The following is a 17,275-nucleotide window of genomic DNA, read 5'->3' on the forward strand; positions in this document are numbered from 1 at the left end:
TCTTCCTTAGGACATCTTTGTTGGTATCATAGACAGCAGCCAGGTGCCTCCTGGTCGTCTTCCCCAAGGCTACCCATCGTCTTCACGAGCATCCTCTTCCCCAGTCCTGGCCACCTCACCTGAACTCTGTGTTTGCCTTTAACTCACGATTACCCAGCTCTACCTGGCCCATGAGGAGGAGGCTGTTGCTTCCTGTTAAAGGCAGCTCATTTCCATCAGTATACGCTGAGATTACCTGCTGCCTCCCTTCTCCCTCTCTCCTTCTTGTCCTCCCCTCTCCCTCCTTGTCCTCTACTCTCCCTCCTCCTCCCCCTCTGCTTTCTCCTCCTCCTCCTTCCTCCTTGTCTCTCCCTCCCTCCTCCACTCCCTCCTCCTCCTCCTTGTCCTCCCCTCTCTCCTCCTCCCCCTCCCTCATCCCCTCACCCTTGTCCCCTCATCCTCTTCCTTATCCTTCCCTCCCTTCTCCTTCCACTCTGCCTCCTCCCCCTCCCTCTTCCTCTCCTCCTTGTCCTCCCCTCCTTTCTCCTTCCACATCACATTGTTTACTTGTGTTGAACGTTTAGGCAACTGGAATACCTCAGTCATTTTTCGTATGTGCTAGTAAACTCTGTTTTTCCCTTTCTTTTTTTTTTTTTTTTGTTTTTTGTTTTTTGTTTTTCCCTTTCTGTCCGTGGACAGTTCCTTCTCTTGGAGACCTCCTGATAAATGTTTTTCCTGGACACACTTTGCCCCTTTTTAGGGTTCTTTGCCTGATTCTTTCCCCTCTCCCCTTTCAAGTTCTGTGATGGTCTCATTTTATGTCCCACTATGAATGCTGTGTTTCAGTGATTGGAAGAGTTTGGGGCCTCATCTATTTGATGAACTGTTTTTGCCCATGAACACTTGTGCTCCCTCTGACTGTCACATTTTCCCACGCAGGAACACCCATTTGCTAAGTCCCGACCCTGCTGTTGAACACGGTGGCAGTTGTCAGTGGGTTTCTTGCCCTCAGATTCATCAGGTTCTACCCTGCATCCTACACTGGAATGTCTGAAAATACCATCACTGGAGAAAGTAGGAGTACTTTCCAAACAAAGGTCCTGTGAGGACACTGGGGGACACTTTATTCCTAAGAGCAAACAGTGACTAGGATGTCTTTTTGGCTCTGATGCGATCTGGTAGAAAAATTTCAAGTTACCAAAATAGAGAATATGTCCTAATGTCTGGCAAATGGACCAAATACACTTCCCTTAATGGAAGAAGAGATGTGTGTATTTTTTTGAGTCACTGATAATAATAGTAGGGATGACAGTAATAGTCATTACGTGCCTGGCACTGTGCTCTGTGTTCTCGATACCTTTGTCGTTTAGTCCAGACAGAAACTCATGAGGAGTGGGTGTGTGATCTCAATGCCTTGGGATGTCCTCAGACCCGCCCTGATCACATGGCTGGAGAGCAGAGCCTGGGCGAGACCCTCCTTGTGGAAGCAGGGACTCATAACTAGGAAGTCATGTTCTCCCACAGGACAGTAGGGAGCAGAGTGCTTGGGTTCCTGGCTGTGCCACTGTTGCTGCCACTCTGGGCCTCAGTTTCTGCCGTGGTAAAGACGGGATTGGATTAGATGGGCTCAAGAGTGTTACCAGCTACGTATGTCTGTGGTTTGACATCTCTGCTATTTCAGAGCCAGCTTCCTTTGGGAAACATTGTTGTCACAAGAAAAAAAAATTGTCTTCTATCAAAATATTTTCTAGTCTTGGACAAAGTGAATGGTGTTAGTGCCACAGATAGGAAACCATTACTTCAGGAAATGGTAGTAGAGATGAGGGTAAGGGGGAAGGTGGATGGATTAGCATCCTACACTGAATAGGGACATAGTTCTTAGGGAGCCACAAGATCGTACATCTGATTCTGTACCCTGCAATTAAAGTCTGCTAGGGATAGTGTGTCCAACAGGAAAGAGTCTTCCTCTCGGCCCCAAACTCAGAAATGTGTGTGACAGGTCAAGAATGGTCCCCAAGCACCATTTAGCTCACATCTTCATTTTATGTCAGTGGAGTCCCAGCCCATTGGAGACAGAGACCTCTCAGCCATATGGCCCAAGGTCCCAGAGAGTTTAGATCAGGTGAGCTTCCTAGTCCATGCCCCCTGCTCCCCCAGGTGTACTGTCCCTGGTCATTATGTCTTCAAGGCTGGGGTAGAGCAGGGCTTTCTTTTGGAATATGGAACTCGTAAGACTCTTTCAGGCACTCTTCCAATAGCTCATCTTTCGGACTGGTTGCATGCAGGGTAGTTGGGACAAGGAGCCCAGAGCCCTCCTGTTGTTTCAGGAAGCCTTTCTTGTCCATCTACCCTGAATACCTGTGACCTGCCAGTTCACTCTACAGTTAACTACCTTCTTAGTAGGAGTGAACGAATCCAGGATTCTTTGCTAATTCTTAGGTGATGAACTGTGATATAATCCAGATTTCCTTGCTTAGATGTAGTGAAAGCCTAAATGAAGTTCCACTGGTAAGATCCATCGAGTTTTTCACTCACAAATAATTTATAGACAGTCACCAATTTTGAACTGCTCTTTTATTCATCGTTAAGTTGGTGTTTTAAATTTAGAAAATTGTAAATGGCATTTCCAGGATGGCCTGCCTAACCCATAACACAGCTGAAACACTCTATATTACCATGAATCATAATGGAAAATAATATTTTTGCAAATGAGGAGTATGGGATTGCCGTTACAGACTCCCGTTGTCTTAAACCACTTTTGGAAGGCTATCAGCAGTTTCAGCGAGAACATAAACACATCTGCACTGAAGTGTAAAACCAGGATGTCCAATTAATCTTTGCTGTGATAAGAGAGAAGTGAGGAAGGAGCCAGAGGTTAGCTAGAGATCTCCAGCCTAGTGCAGGAAGGCAGCAAGGAGAGCGGCGCCATTGAGGGTTCCTGACGCTGCGGTATGTGTAGCCCTGTGTTCTCCTGTCAGCATTTTTTCCTGGGTCTTTTTAAATACTGTGTGGACAAGGAGGTCCAGAGCTGATAGGAACAAGGTGGGTAACCAGCAGGGATGACTCTAGGGCTTCTGTAGTTCTAAGCAGGACAGAACCTGTTGGCAGCCTGCCTTCTGGTTCAGAATGGATGCCCTGGGCCTGTAAAACATCTTCTGGTCCTTTCTATGTCACCAGTCCCCGCCCAGCGGTACATCCAGAGCTGGCTCTCTACCAGGCTCAGGCTGGCCCACAGCACCCCTTCCTCCAGGGGTGCCATCCTGTTCTCAGATGGGGGCTAAAGCTGTCACAACAAGGAGACTGTAGTAAGGTCTTTCACTACAGCCCAGACTGGGCACACTATGCCCTTGGGAAATTTAAATGTCACCACTTTCTTGGCTGCTTTTCTCTACCAAGGCATGTTCATTGAGATCCCCAACTTAAGAAATTATTTGTTCTTTCCTGGGTGGTTCCCGTTTCCCTCCCTTCCCTCCCCTGCCCTCTCCTTCCCCCTCCTCATTCGTCCTTCTTCCCTGTCCCTCCTCTCTCCCTCCTTCTTCTCCCCCCTCTCTCTCTTGCTTCCCTGCATCTCGCATTTACTAAAGCTGCACACTGACCATCGGAAATGCCCGATTAAATCCTGAACACTGTGAAGCTTAAATTCAAATCGTACCCCAGGAATTCTGACACAGACTGTGTTTCCCATTGATTTAAAAAATTAAGACTCAGTGATATAATGTAATTCATTATTATGTAATAAAAACCTATTATGGATTGTGATTTTTCAGTGACTAACTCTATTTTACTTATTAGTGTTCATTTAAATCTTAGTTTATTATATGTTTAATACTACAAGTTCTAGCACCGTTTTTCTTCAATAATCAGCCATTTGGATTTTTTTCATCAGTTTAGACAAGACTTTCCTCTTACCTCTTCCTCGAATTCAGATAAGTGAAGCTTTCCCACATTTAAATCAGTGACTGAATAGGACCCAAACTGGAGGATGATTAATTTTTAAATGAACAGCACCAAACAGAAATTAATTTTTATTAATTTCAAAACCTGACATTTCGAGTCCCCTTTAATAGAACCAGGGCTTCTGTAAACAACCACCCAGTGAATCGGTTCAGTGCAGAAACGAACCTGTATTTTGAAATGCAACTTTGAGATCATTTCTAAACCTAGCAGCAATTTCATTAGGAATGTTCCCCTAATTTACATGTTCTGGGGTTAGTAAATTCGATTCAAATTTATTTCCTCCTAAATGAATTTTTGCTACCGGAAGGCCCTTGTATAGAAATGATCTTCTATCATTATGTGGTTGGCCTGGCCCAGAGGGTGACAGGGCATTGAAAGTGGAGTGCTGACCACAGCCTGGAGAGGACTGCGAGTTACCTTTCGAGGCTATGTGGGTGTATGGCTGAGACAGCAGTGAAGGGCACCCTCAGGAAGGAAGGTGCTTGCGTTGGTGCCTTCCTCCTTTAGGACAAAACACTCAGATTTGACAGTTCAGCTGAAAGCATCTTTGGAGGCAACAGGGGGGTCAGGACCTGGGGAACTACCTCCCCTCTTCCTACCCACATGGCCCTGGCCCCGCCTCTGCCTCCCCCAAGGAAAGAGGCTTCTCAGGAAGCTGCTGAGGTATGCTACTCTACCCTGAACTAGAGGCCTCCCCTCAGAGGCCTTTGAGACATGTTCCTGAGGCATGAGGATGACTCACCATTTAAAGATCCTTACAACAACAGATACTGTAGGCCTGGCCTGTGCCATGTGCACGGTGGGGGGGAAGGGGGATGCTTCAGTGTCAGGTAGCATCACTGACTCTCCATTACCAAATTGTGAAGACTTCAGCTTTAAGAAACAGAAATTGAATCAAATTTGTAGAAAAGGTAAATTCCTAGTGTCTTTGATAGAAACTCTTCATTTTATTTTTTTAAAAAATATTTTATTTATTTATTTAATAGAGAGAGTCAGAGTGTAAAAGCAGGCGGAGGGGCAGAGGAGAAGGAGAAGCAAGTTCTCCACTGAGCAGGGAGCCTAACACGGGGCTCAATCCCAGGACCCCAGGATCGTGACCTGAGCTGAAGACAGACACAACCCACTAAGCCACCCAGGCACCTCGGCTCTTCATTTTCTACTGTGCAGTTCTCAGGCTGCACCAGGTGAGGCAGTCAGAGGTGGGAGGTGGGATGTCATACAAGGCATCCTGGCATTAATGGAGGAGGACAGAGAACCTGCCCACGAAGCATTGTTGTCCAAGGCTGCTGTGGCTGGCATTCACTTTGACAAGGCTATCAAGAGGTGACATGCGGAGCAGCATGTTTATTTTATGTGATTCTTAGTTTTCAAGGTGAGGGATGCATTTTGATGTACTCTTAATTGTTCTTAAGCATAGTCTTTTCTCCAAAAGTCTTTTCTAAACTTTCCTTGAAGCAAATATTTTAGCTCTTGTAAGTTAGGTATTGGCTGCACAGTCATTTCTCCTGACACCTGTGGTGAGTCTGTCCCTTTTGACCTTTGACAGGTGGCTCCAGGTTGTTCTATCACTACATCATGCCCATCATCTCCTGAGGGACTTAGGGGCATGGATCCTCCTGATTGTTGGTGCTCTGCCATTTTCAGTGTGCCTGTTGTCAGAGAGCTCCCCTGAGATCATGATGTGGCCATAGCCATTGCAGACATCCCAGGCAGAAGCAGCAGTGTCTGGGGGACTGGACACATCTCTCCAGTCCCTTAAGTGTCTCTTGAGTGTTTCTTAAGAGTGAGGAAGCTTTTCCCAGATGAATCCAGTAGACTCTGCCATGTCTCACTGGCCAGGAGTTGGTCAGATGTCCCTTTTGCAAGGAGAGTGGGATCATCTTGACCAGTTTGGATGAATTAGGACCTCCCTCCATCACTGGGAGAGAGGGGTCACAACCAAACAGAATCTGGACCTTAAGAGCCAGGGACAAGGAGCGACTGCTTTTGGGTAGCCAGTGATGCCAATTTCCTCATCAGTTTTCCTGACAAGGACTCAGAGAGCACTGACCACCTATTTATTTAAAAGTTCAGCCTTTTTAAAAAAAAAAAAAAGATTGATTGATTGATTTTAGAGTGAGAGAGCACGAGCAGGGAGCAGGGTGGAGGGACAAGCAGACTCGCTGCTGAGTGCAGAGCCCTCCATGGGGCTCAATCCCATGACCCTGAACTCATGACCTTAGCAGAAATCAGGAGTTGGCTGCTGAACAGACTGAGCCACCAAGATACCCCAAGAGTTCAACTTTTTATTGACATGTTACAGAAGACGTTTAGTCAAAAAGACCAAAACCCATGTCATCATCAGCCTCTTCAGATTCTTCTTCTTTTGGTTCCGCCTCCTTCTCCTCAGCTGGGGAAGCCATGGTGGAGGGAGCGGGACCTCCTGCGGGTCCAGCATCAGCTGCTGGGGTGGGTCCAGGAGTCCCTATCTTGCACGTGAGGCTCTTGATGTTGACATCGGCCAGGGCCTTTGCAAGCCTGGCTGCAGAGGTTCAACACCTTCACCCTTGGCGTTAATAGGGCCTTGGTTTTATCCTCCATGACCGTCACCTCATCATCATGCAGGATGAGGGCTGAGTCAATGGAGACCAGCTCTGAGAAGGAGGCCATGGTTTGGGCACGCTGCCGGTCTGTGGGTGAACTGAGGGCCTCACCCCAGCACAGCCTTTGCTCCCTCAGAAGGACAGAGCACCTGAGGAAAGGCAATACTATTTACATTTTTTAAAACTTTTGTCGTGTGCAAAACTATTTGTTTTTTTTTTTCTCTTTAACTTATATTAGAGAAATGATTTATGGCTGACCTTGGGCCTCCACTTCTTGTCTGAGCTGGACAATGTGGAGTCACTGTTTTCAATCACTGGCTTGACTGACAGGGTTTTAGAGTTGGAAGGCCTTTAAGAACATGCAACTCTGTCTTTCCGTTTCACAAACAGGGAAACTGAGGCTCATGCAGTGAGGGCCTTGCCTGGTGTCTCATAGCTGGTTCAGCTGAGCATGCCTGTGATGCCTCACGTCTCCTTTTGTGTCTTTTTCTACTTTCATGATGCTCGGTCCCCATTGCTTCCAGACAATCAATGCTGTTGTATATTTCAGGCTCTTCTCCCTGTTAAAACTTGCACAAGGACTGAAGAACTAGATCGCAGTCATTTATAGCCTGCATGAATATTAGATATTTCATATTTTAAGTCTTCTCTTGAATCATTTAAAGACCTTTCAAGCATTTATTAATAGGCATGAGAATTATTTTGGGGGTAGGAGACCATCAGTTCTCTTCTGGGCACTCAGAATCCAGTGGTGCTTTGTCTGCCCTCTTCCTCCTGGAAGGCACAACCATCTCAACAGTCACAACAGAGAAGACAGAAACGGACCTTGTTTCACATGGGGGAAAGCATCCTGCTGGACACCATCCTTAGACCCTTCGTTTAATCTAAAAATGTTCTGTGAGTAAAGTACAAGCTCTGTTGTCTTCTCTGTAAGCAGAAGGTGAGGTGAGGCTCATGGATAAAGGGCCACGGGCCCTGAGAATGTTCCAAGCCCCACAGATGAAGACATGTGTTGACAAAATGCCCCATGTCTTGCAATCCAAGGTAGACTTCTCTTCTCCATAAAGAGATGCTTTCTATCTGGAAATCAAAGTGCCTGAGCATAGAAGCCTAGGAAGCCTTTTTCCCCCTACGGAGATAAAATCATCATGGGGATCCCACGAAAGAAGTATTTAGCATCTTTCCTCCAGATACCCTGGAGTATCTACCCTGGAGTTTTAGAAAGTGACTTGATTTCCACACTGAGTGTTGTTTAGAGTGAAACATATGCAGTCTTTCCCTTAAAGGGACACGCCTCTAAACTCTTCAGGCCGTCAGACCGTAAGGTCAGAGGAGCAACACGCCAGTACTGAGAAGGTAGCATAGGCTATTATGTCTACAGTCCTGTCTCTGAGCTGTCCCCCCTGCCCCCACCCCCGCGGCCACTGAGTGCTGTCGTTACTGCCTGGGCTTCTTCCCCTTACATTAGCTATTGTTCAGTGTGAGGGGCGTTTTGGCTGAGACCAGTCTTGTTAGGGGCAGTCTCACCCATTGCAGGGTGTTTAGAACCCTTGATGTTCATCCCCACTTAAGTACCCCCCCAGGCTTGGTGACAACCAAAGTACCCCCCTCACCTCTGACTGCCTCCCTGGGGACACACTGCTCCTGGCTGAGAAGGTCCATTCAACACAGAATCAAGTAGGAAGTTAGAGTTCTGGGACTGGGCTTAGTCACGGAAGCCTGTCCCTTCTGTTTTTAGGGCAGTTTTCTGAATCTAGAAAAGGAGGACACTTCTTTTTGTTCACCTGACTCCTGACACATTATAGCTTCAGTCAGCAAACAAACGAAATAAACATTGATTATCGTTCCCCCAGTTCTCTTCTCCCTACACACCCGTGGGCCTTTCACTAATGTGTTCTGGATACATTTTCACACCAGAGAGATTGCTAAACAGAGCCCAAGGGGGTAGCGCGGGGTGCTGTGGCTGGAAGACCTTCACAGCAGGTCTGCTTCTTACCAAATCTCAGGGCTCAGAGCCCTGGGGTCTGTTCTTCAGAGCCTAGGCCGGCGTGTGACGTCTGCATAACCACCACTTCAAAGGGGGTTGTGGGGGTTAGGGAGGCTTGGCAGTTTCTTGGACATCAAGCAGTGCTTGCAAAACAAATTTGATGAGTTATGAATGAATCAGAACTAGACAAGTTACATTTCTCTCAGAATGCATATTTAAAAATTTTTACACACACACCAGAGAACATTTGTCCCTTCCCAGAAGGATAGGGGGTCTTGGCCACAAGCACGGCAGGGTTTGTGGAGCCAGGGTGGTTTTCCACAACCTGTCTGCATCCTCATCTCTTGCTTTCCTTTGGCTACCACCCTTCCTGGAAGGTCACCCATTTGGGCCCCTATCAAGGGCTGGGTGAAACCAGGTGATGAGCTTCTGCACACCGAACTGGGAAACCTGTGTGTGTGGAAGTTCAGGGTCCCCCTCACCCCACCTCCACCTGGAGAGGCCGGGTTCTCACATCATCAGCTTGGAGATAGGCAGGTGGAGGCGGGGGTTTGGGAGGTGGCAGGTCGTGGTGGTTACAGGGAGGAGGCCGACAACCCAGAGGCACTCACTCTTAATTTGTCTTTCTCTTTCGTATCCTTCTATTCAGGTCTCATTAAATGTCACTTCATCTGACAAGTCTTCCCGAAGCTCCTATTCTAAATCTTCTTTCCTGTTAGAACCTTTTATATTGCCCTATCTTGCCCTTTTCTCTTGCTCTTGTCTCTTATAGAACTTAAAATAATCTGTAATTATGTATTTATTTGTATGATTGTCTGTCACCCCAGTAGCTGGGTGAGGTTGAGGACCTTATCTTCTCTCCATTGTCATACCCCCAATATTTAGCCCAATGCTGGCAGGTCAGAAATAGTTGTCGGATGAATAAATAGTGACGGGCTCCTCCTCTTGGGTTGATGATTTTGAGTAAGGAGGTAGGCAGAGGGTTTGGTGTACATGGTCTGTGTTGAGAATTAACCTTGACTTGGAGGTACTCAGAGAGCAGAAGGGTGAGTGGGACAAACTGGGACCACTTCGTGTAAATCAAGTAGTCCACTTGAGATCTAGTGCTTCCATAGGAGCTCTATGCAATGTAGAATCCAGGCCTTGGGATGAGATCCAGAAGGAAGAAGGCCAGTTGACTACATTCCTACTTATACAATGTAGATGAGTGATTTCAGAAGCACAGGGTAGCATTTTCAAAGATAAAATGAGATGCTGGGGGATTGGGAGAGAGAATGGCAGCGCCTGGGGGTTAACTGTGCTTCTGACCTGAGAGGAGGCACTACGAATGGTGCAAGAGGCTCAGGATTTGCAGTTACGCCCACATACAATTCTAGATTTCACCACCGACTAGCTGTGTGGCTCTTAGTCAAGTTGTCTATCCAGTCTGTGAAATGGGACTGGCGATAGCTTGCTCTCTGGGGTATCATGAATATTAAATGAGCTGACATGTGTGCCTACCTCATACTCAGTGTCCAGTGAGTGTTGGTTCTTAGTTTTCTCTTTTGAATAGCCAGCATGGCCAATGTAGGATTTCTCTTGCTCTCCAACCCAGTCTCATCTCATTTCTGTAGTCAATGATCAGATATACTAACTCCCTGTCCTTCAGTACCTATTGGACATACGCCACGTACCCATCATTATGCTAAAGGTGGTAAAGGTTCAGAAGAAATAGAGGTTTCTCCTGCAGAATGTTTCCCCTGTTAACATGTTCCTGGGAGAATATATCCTCATTTCTAATACCATTGCTTCATATTTTATACACAGCTCTGAATAAAATGTTTTTCAGTTGATATTTATATAGGAAAGATTTATATTTCTATCCCTCAAACTCAAAATAACTTTTGAAAGAAGATTTTATTTATTTATTTGAGACAGAGAGAGGGAGAGAGAGAAAGATCACAAGTTGGGGGAGGGGCAGAGAAAGAGGGAGGAGAAGAATGCTTGCTGAGCAGGGGGCCCCGTGTGAGGCTCTATCCTGGGACTCTGAGATCTTGACTTGAGCTGAAGGCAAACGCTTAACTGACTGAGCCACCCAGGCGCCCCAACAATATAACATTTTAAAGCCTCAAGTTATTGTTCAAATACAGTTTGTAGTACACGGTAAATATTTGTAGGTGTTTTGTAGAGCTCGCTGAGTGTCTACAAAGGAGATGTACTTTGTGGCTGTTTTGGGGGCTAAGAGAGGCATGTGACTACATCAAAGGAACATTCATCCCTTCCCCAGGGGAGGAGTCTTGGCCACATGTGTTGGAGGATTTGCAAAGCCAGTTTAATAGTGAGGTGGACCACATTGCTTTTGCAACCCCCAACACACTCTTCCTTTCCCTTTTCCTGACTGCCAACCTTCTTAGAAGGAGGTCATCTATTTGGGCCCTTTTAAAGCTCTGGGAGAAACCAGGTGAACAGGCTTCTGCACATTCAACTGAGAGGTCAGGAAGTGCTATTTTAAACACTTTACATCCTAATGTGATCGTTTATATGATAGTTATGTGCTGTTCTTTGCTTACATTTTAGGAAATACATTATAACATATTTTGGTTTGGGGTTGATGTAATGCAACACATTGTAATTTTTCCTATTTAAAATAATGGGAAATAAGTTACCATTTTCCACAGAACATCTGACTTTCAGAAATGGATTACCAAAATGTACCTTTTCCCACGTGGTCCTTGTCTTCAAAGAATCTATAATCTAGTTGAGGTGATAAGACAAACAACAAGAATTGAACTTTCTCGTAAGGAACATAACATAAGGTGGTGTACGGTTAAATTAGGTGTTGGAGTGTACAGCATGGTCTTTTGATTCATTAGGGATTAAAGAACACAGAATCACTTAGGGGGAGATTCCGGAGAAGTTTTCATGGAGGGGACTAGACCAGCAGGGCTTGATTAGGATGGGAATAAACTTAAAGGCCATGGCTGTTGGAATGTCAGACCTTAGAAGTCTTTTCCAATGAACAATCCTTAAGTGTCTGCAATGCACCAGGTACTGTGTTAAATATAAAGTGGTAAGCCAAGACACATAAAACATTGTATGATGCCAGCCTCCTATCTCTACGTCTGAGAGGAATGAGAAGACATGCACATTGAAAACACACACACACGACATAATTCAAATAAACAGCTAGATAGAGCACTGTTCACAAGAGGGGAGATGACGCGTGCTGGATAGGTCACCATGGGTTTGGCTAGGAGAGCTATGTCAGCTGAGATAGTCTTAAGGCAAGACCATGACTAGGACTGCACATGTTATTAATAGCTGGTCCGGCAGCACTCATCAGAATGGATACCCCTGGCCAGGAGAGCAGCTGCAGGGTTCTGGAGTCTTCTGCCCTGCCTGGCATAAACCCTCTGTTTAGTGGATTCAAGGGAAGATCCAGGAGGCCTGAGGAAGGGGGCCTGGGTGGTGCAGGGCATTTGGAAACTCAGGGAAATGGCTATTTACCAACTAATATGGAGGTGTCTTAGTATGTTATGATCAGTTTTTACTTATCATACCTAGTAGCAGAAGATCAGCCCAAACTGGAACCCCCGGGATGAGTAAGCCAAAGAAGTCAGCTTATCTTAAACCTCTCCTTACCCCGCCCCAGAAAAAAAAAAATTGTTTCCCACCATAATAAATACCTTGGTTTTGGGTTTCTTTTTGTTGTTGGTTGGTTATTTGGGGGTTCCCTCTCGTTTGACCTGAGGTCTAACTTAGGGCCTGAGTACTCCCCGCTCCCCTCCCCCCACCATAGAAATAATGGAGAAACGTGATTCTTATTCCAACTATTCTGAGCATTTGAGTTACTCTCATCCAAGTGCCGCCACCACCTGGGCCCCTGCCTCGGAGTCCTGGCCTTCCCCTACAGCCAGTAAATAGAAGATGTACACCGAGTAGGGCAAAGGGCTCCAGAGCCCTAGGCCAGCTCTATTGGCTGGTAATATCCATTCTGACAGGTGGGTGATTTTTAAATATTACTCCCTGGTCCTAATGGCTTCCAGGAAGAAGTAACCAATCATACTATACCCCACTGAAGTCTTGGTTAGGGTGAGGTATATTCTTGTTAGAATTGTTTTCATGAAAACAGTAATCAAATACCTTTAAAAATTTTGTAAGTATCCATTCTATATTCCAGTATGTTTCAAAAAAAAAAAAAAAGACCAAATACCAATAATCCTCATGAACAAACAGTTGGAAGTGGTCTGTTAATGGTTGTAATAATAAGAAATTCACTGGGAGGAGTCATCATGTGCCCGAAATTTGATGGCTCTGGGAAGACAAATGGTGTTCCATCTGTGTGCGTACTTGTATGAGAGAGAGAGAGAGAGAAAGAGACAGAGGCAGAAAGAAGGGTGTCTGTGTCACTCTGTATTTTGGGCATTGTTTTATAAGATTCTTAACTGGCTTGTGCCACCATACACACAGTGTTCTATTAGCAGTTGTTTGGCCAAGAATAAAGATTTGCTAATTATATTTTAGAAATACAGTTTAAGGAGCTGACGTTTAAAATAACTGCGTTGAGCTTCAGAAAACTCATCTCTGGAAACCATCCATGAAAGGATATTTGTACTTTCCAAGGGGGTCTGGTGGGGCAAAAAGCAAGTCCGATTTTTCTATATTTCTGTCAGTGGCCTCCTGAAGGGTTACTCCTACATTTCTTTAAAAACACTAATTGCCTTGCTTTCTCAAGAGCCAAGACCCATGCAGTCCTCCAACCACATTCTCACCTCAAATCAGAAGGCTTAAAATCCAGTTATTTTAAGTGATGCATACTCTTAAAAATATGTGTCTGGTTATGTTGTGTATAAGCAGCTCATATCAGAGATGCAGCAAGTCAAGCTATATAAAATTTAGTAACACATGCCAGAGAGGAGACAGAGAGAGAAGAGAGTGGGGAGAGAGAGAGAGAGACTGATACCCTTATCCTTTCCTCCAGGAGAGGCTTGCATTTTACTTCTAACTTGTTTCTAAAAATGGCAAATGCAAAGTAAGAAAACAAGTTTATCTGTTGCAGGAAGGAAGGAAGGGCAGGGAGAGGAATCTGATCTTCAGCTTGGCGTGATTTTATTTTTATCAGACTGTTTTTGCAACAGAACATCTGGGAGGAGTGGCTAGTACAGAGTCGACGTCTACCTATGTTTCAGCAGCTTCATTAGGGTCATCATTAGAGATTCACTTCACCGGGGCCATGGTGGAAAATATGAACTCTTTAGGGCAGGAAGAAGTAGTGACATGTGAAAGAATGTCCCAAGTGAAGTGATGGCAATATTGCTAATAACAGCATTCAGATTTATGCTGTCTTTCTTTGAGGGTGTTCAGGTAGCTTGCCTTGCTTCCCTTCCCTATGAGGAAGCCTAGGATTGGTGGGGGTGCCTTGATTCTGAAGTCTGGGGAAATGATGTAGAGTGAGGTGATTCAGGGTTGGGAATGGATCCAAACCCAGTTCTCACAGGGCTGGTGATGACATTTGGTACTGGGGCATATGATCTCAAAGACAGTAATGGGCAAACACGATCAACCTTAGACTGGTGGGATCTCGGAGAACTGAGCCCAAGGTTCTCCTTTTGGAAGCATCCCAATAATCTGAGTGTCTTAGGGGAAAAGCATTAGGCTAGCTTTTTCATTTGCCGATTCAGTCATTCAACATCTATTTTTCACCTCCATCTGTTGAGTAACCCCTTCCCATTGGAATCTGCAGCTGTAACTGGGTATTTTGTGCCATAGAGAAGGAAGAAGGTATATGGATGGGTAATGAGGACAAGCTGGGATCTTATGTAGCAACATCGTTGCATAGTGATGGGGAGAGCCATCTCTCGTGTACCTTTTAGTAGAAGGGATCATAAAGTTTTCAGAAGAGCTCTACTGTAGAAACCACGCTTGTAGAAAACATGCTCCAGGAGCATTTTCAGATTGGTCTGGGCTGTGCCTGGTTATGAGAACATCAGGCCCTGTGAATACATGGTCCCTCTAGTAGAGGTCTGGGGGTGTCTGAGACTTTGGAAGAGAAGGAACATGTCCGTGAACTTTAACTTCTCTAGAGGCAATGCTGAAAGCAGGCTTGATGGCTACTGTTGCTGTAGGTTTGTAAGAATATGAACCTCTCTGGAGTCCTGTTGAGATACAGCCATCATGTGCATCACTATTACTTATTTGGTAGGACTTCACCTGCTGATTCTCATTCTCTCAAGAGCATAAATTAATTCATACAGGTTTGGCCTTGCTTGGAGGTTGGGATGGGGCGTGGGATGATTGATGGGGCTTGCTCTCAAATCCCCAGTTGTTCTGCTCCTTCCTTTACTTGTCATTCTATCTGCTACTTTTATATTATTTGCACGAGCTTTGGGGGGACCAGAGGCAGGAACTGGCATTTGGATGAATGACTGGATAATCCAGAACAGTTGAAGAACCAAGAAATAATGTTTATGTTCCGTTCTGGGTTATATATTTTTATGGTGTGATGGTGAGAGAAATAATGACTCTAGTTTCTTAAGTGCGTACTTCGTGCACTAATATTAAAATTAGCTACTGTTTGCATTTGTTGAGTGCACATCAGCCATGGTAGAGGGAGATAACTCAAGGGTGAGTCTGGTAGAAGGAGAGAAACCACAAATTTAGTCATTGCTGCTGGCTTCACTCAAAGTAGAGATTCAAATTAGCACACACTACATTAAAGAAATTATACTTTAAAGACATTAGGCAGGTCTACATTTGAGGAAATCTTATTATAATTACTAGTAAAGGAAATCATTGCTAACAAAATTCTGGATTTTAATTTCTCTGATCTGCTTAGAGCACAATATACCTGTATATGTGATGAACCATTTTTTTGAGACTAGAGACCTGGATAGAAAGTAGGATTTAGTTCTTAGAAGGCAGAGCTTAGAATTTTAGAAAGAGAGGTGTTTTATATAGGTCAGGTATTATTACTGTTGATATCTTTGCCATTTACGCAGAATGCTGTCTGCCGTGTTTGAGGCGGTGCTCCTTGTTTGTTGTGTGCTGACTGTGTGTCTGGGATGACAGCAGACACTCAGGTTATGAGGGCAAATAGCCAGATGTGATTTCTGTCTTTGTGGCTCTTGGGGAGAGATGAACAAAGGAAACATGTAACCGTCAGACACGTGCATTTTCTCCTCCGATATCAGAACCAGACCGGAAGACCCTGAAAATAATTCCACTGCCCGGGCGTCCCTGGGAGATGTTTACAAATTGCTCCATGAGTTTTATCAGAACACTCTCTTACCTTTTGGCATTAGTATCACGATGGCCCTTGTTGTGGTATCACAGTTATCAGGGCAACCACGAACCACACTCCGGCTTCCCGGCCCAGGCCCCTGACTTCCACAGACACCTCGGGGGCTGAGGCTGACTCAGGTGTTTTGTTACAAGAGAAAAAATGATCAGTTAGGCCAGGGCACCTGCCACTTCCCACTCTTTCTGAGCCCAGGAGTCTGGCCGGGTGAGTATGTGGCCACTGGGGGTGGGCCCAGCTTCGGTCTGGAGGCCAGGCTGACCTCGCAAGGAGGGGAGCGTGCATCCTGGCTTTTGCGCTTTCTCGGTGCTGCCTGTCAGCTGGGCCTTCTGGTGTGAGCCCTGCCCGGGAGGGGCACCCCTGCCTTGTGGGGCTCGTGGGACTGGCGGGGCGGGAGCCGCCACGGGGCCGGCTGGGGAGAGGGCAGGGCGGAGGCGGAGGCGAGATTATTGCCTGTTACACATGGACATCTAGACGGGGGAAGAAACATAACGGCTTTATTTTTAGGCTTTGCTAATTCTCACTCTTCTCCTAGTTCTCTGCTACCTGGCAACAGCTCATTGTCATGGCAACGCCAATGTTAATGAGTGAAGCTCCCTGTGTGTCTGTTTTACCCGGTGCGGTGCTCGGTGACAGCCACTCCGCGAGGCGCTATCTTTGTGGCCATCAGAGGCGGCCGCCAAACTCCCCTCCTGCCCGAGGCCTCCGGGACAGGGGGCCCTGTCCGTGAGGGAGGACGGGAGGCAGCTGAAAGGGATTTATGGCGCTGCTTACACATTCCTAACGTACTCTCTGTTTACAGATGGGCCTGCTGGCTCCGGGCGGCCCCTCCTTTCGTTGGGCCATCCCTTCTTTACATTTTTAAGTGGCAGCCACAGGCTTTTGAACAGTAACCAGTTTTCTCCTGTTGCAGGTACCTTGGGATCTGTGCAGGTTTGTCTAGCACCTTCTCTGCGGTTGGTCAAGAAGGCCCTGGATGCTGGGTCCTGAAGAGGGGGGAGGTTGTTGCCAGTGTCAAGGGGACCAGAGGCCTCCAATCCGCCAGGGACTGCCTGCACCCCTGGCCCTCAGGCTGAGAAGCAGTGACTCCACTGTGCTCTCTTGTCTTGGCTTGCCTGACATCAGCTGATAGAGGTCGCTGTCTAGGACCTCAAGGTCATATGGGAGAAAGCGTGGCAGAGTGGGCAGCTGCTCTGTGCCTCAGTGTTTCCATTTCTGGGTGGGCCTCCTTGGCAACCTGCTGAGCAGTAGTGTGTGTGACAGGTTCTGGGGCTCCCCTCACCAGTTCTGTCATGTGGGAGGCTTCCTGAACCTCTCTTGCCTCAATTCCTCTCGTATAAATTAAGGATCATAGTCACATAAATATGTGTCAGGTGGCTTAACGCAGTGTCTGGCGTAAAATAACAATACATGTTAGTTGTTACTCTGGCTGTTATTTAATCTACACCCTAAGCTTGTGAAATAAGTATTGTTCTTATTCTCAAATTGCAAAGA

The 17,275-nt window shown here is 46.1% G+C and overlaps 1 protein-coding gene, 1 long non-coding RNA gene and 1 pseudogene across 44 annotated transcripts in view; 2 read left to right on the forward strand and 1 right to left on the reverse strand.

Annotated features, from left to right (window-relative positions):
* Nucleotides 1–17,275, forward strand: part of CACNA1C (calcium voltage-gated channel subunit alpha1 C) — a 746,185-nt gene that overhangs the window by 227,448 nt on the left and 501,462 nt on the right. The gene's annotated exons all lie outside the window — the stretch shown is intronic.
* Nucleotides 1–17,275, forward strand: part of LOC140617710 (uncharacterized) — a 50,838-nt gene that overhangs the window by 4,777 nt on the left and 28,786 nt on the right. The window contains exon 2 of one of the 3 annotated variants that reach the window (XR_012017897.1): nucleotides 4,923–5,120. This is a non-coding gene — a long non-coding RNA (uncharacterized lncRNA). Of the gene's footprint in view, nucleotides 1–4,922; nucleotides 5,121–16,192; nucleotides 16,715–17,275 lie in introns of those variants that run through there. The other 2 variants (XR_012017898.1, XR_012017899.1) reach the window with 2 other exon arrangements.
* The window catches only part of LOC140617708 (large ribosomal subunit protein P1 pseudogene), a 28,241-nt pseudogene continuing 11,578 nt past the window's right edge, over nucleotides 613–17,275 (reverse strand).

The sequence above is a fragment of the Canis lupus genome, chromosome 25 (genome assembly GCF_048164855.1).
Source record: "Canis lupus baileyi chromosome 25, mCanLup2.hap1, whole genome shotgun sequence".
NCBI lineage: Eukaryota > Metazoa > Chordata > Mammalia > Carnivora > Canidae > Canis > Canis lupus.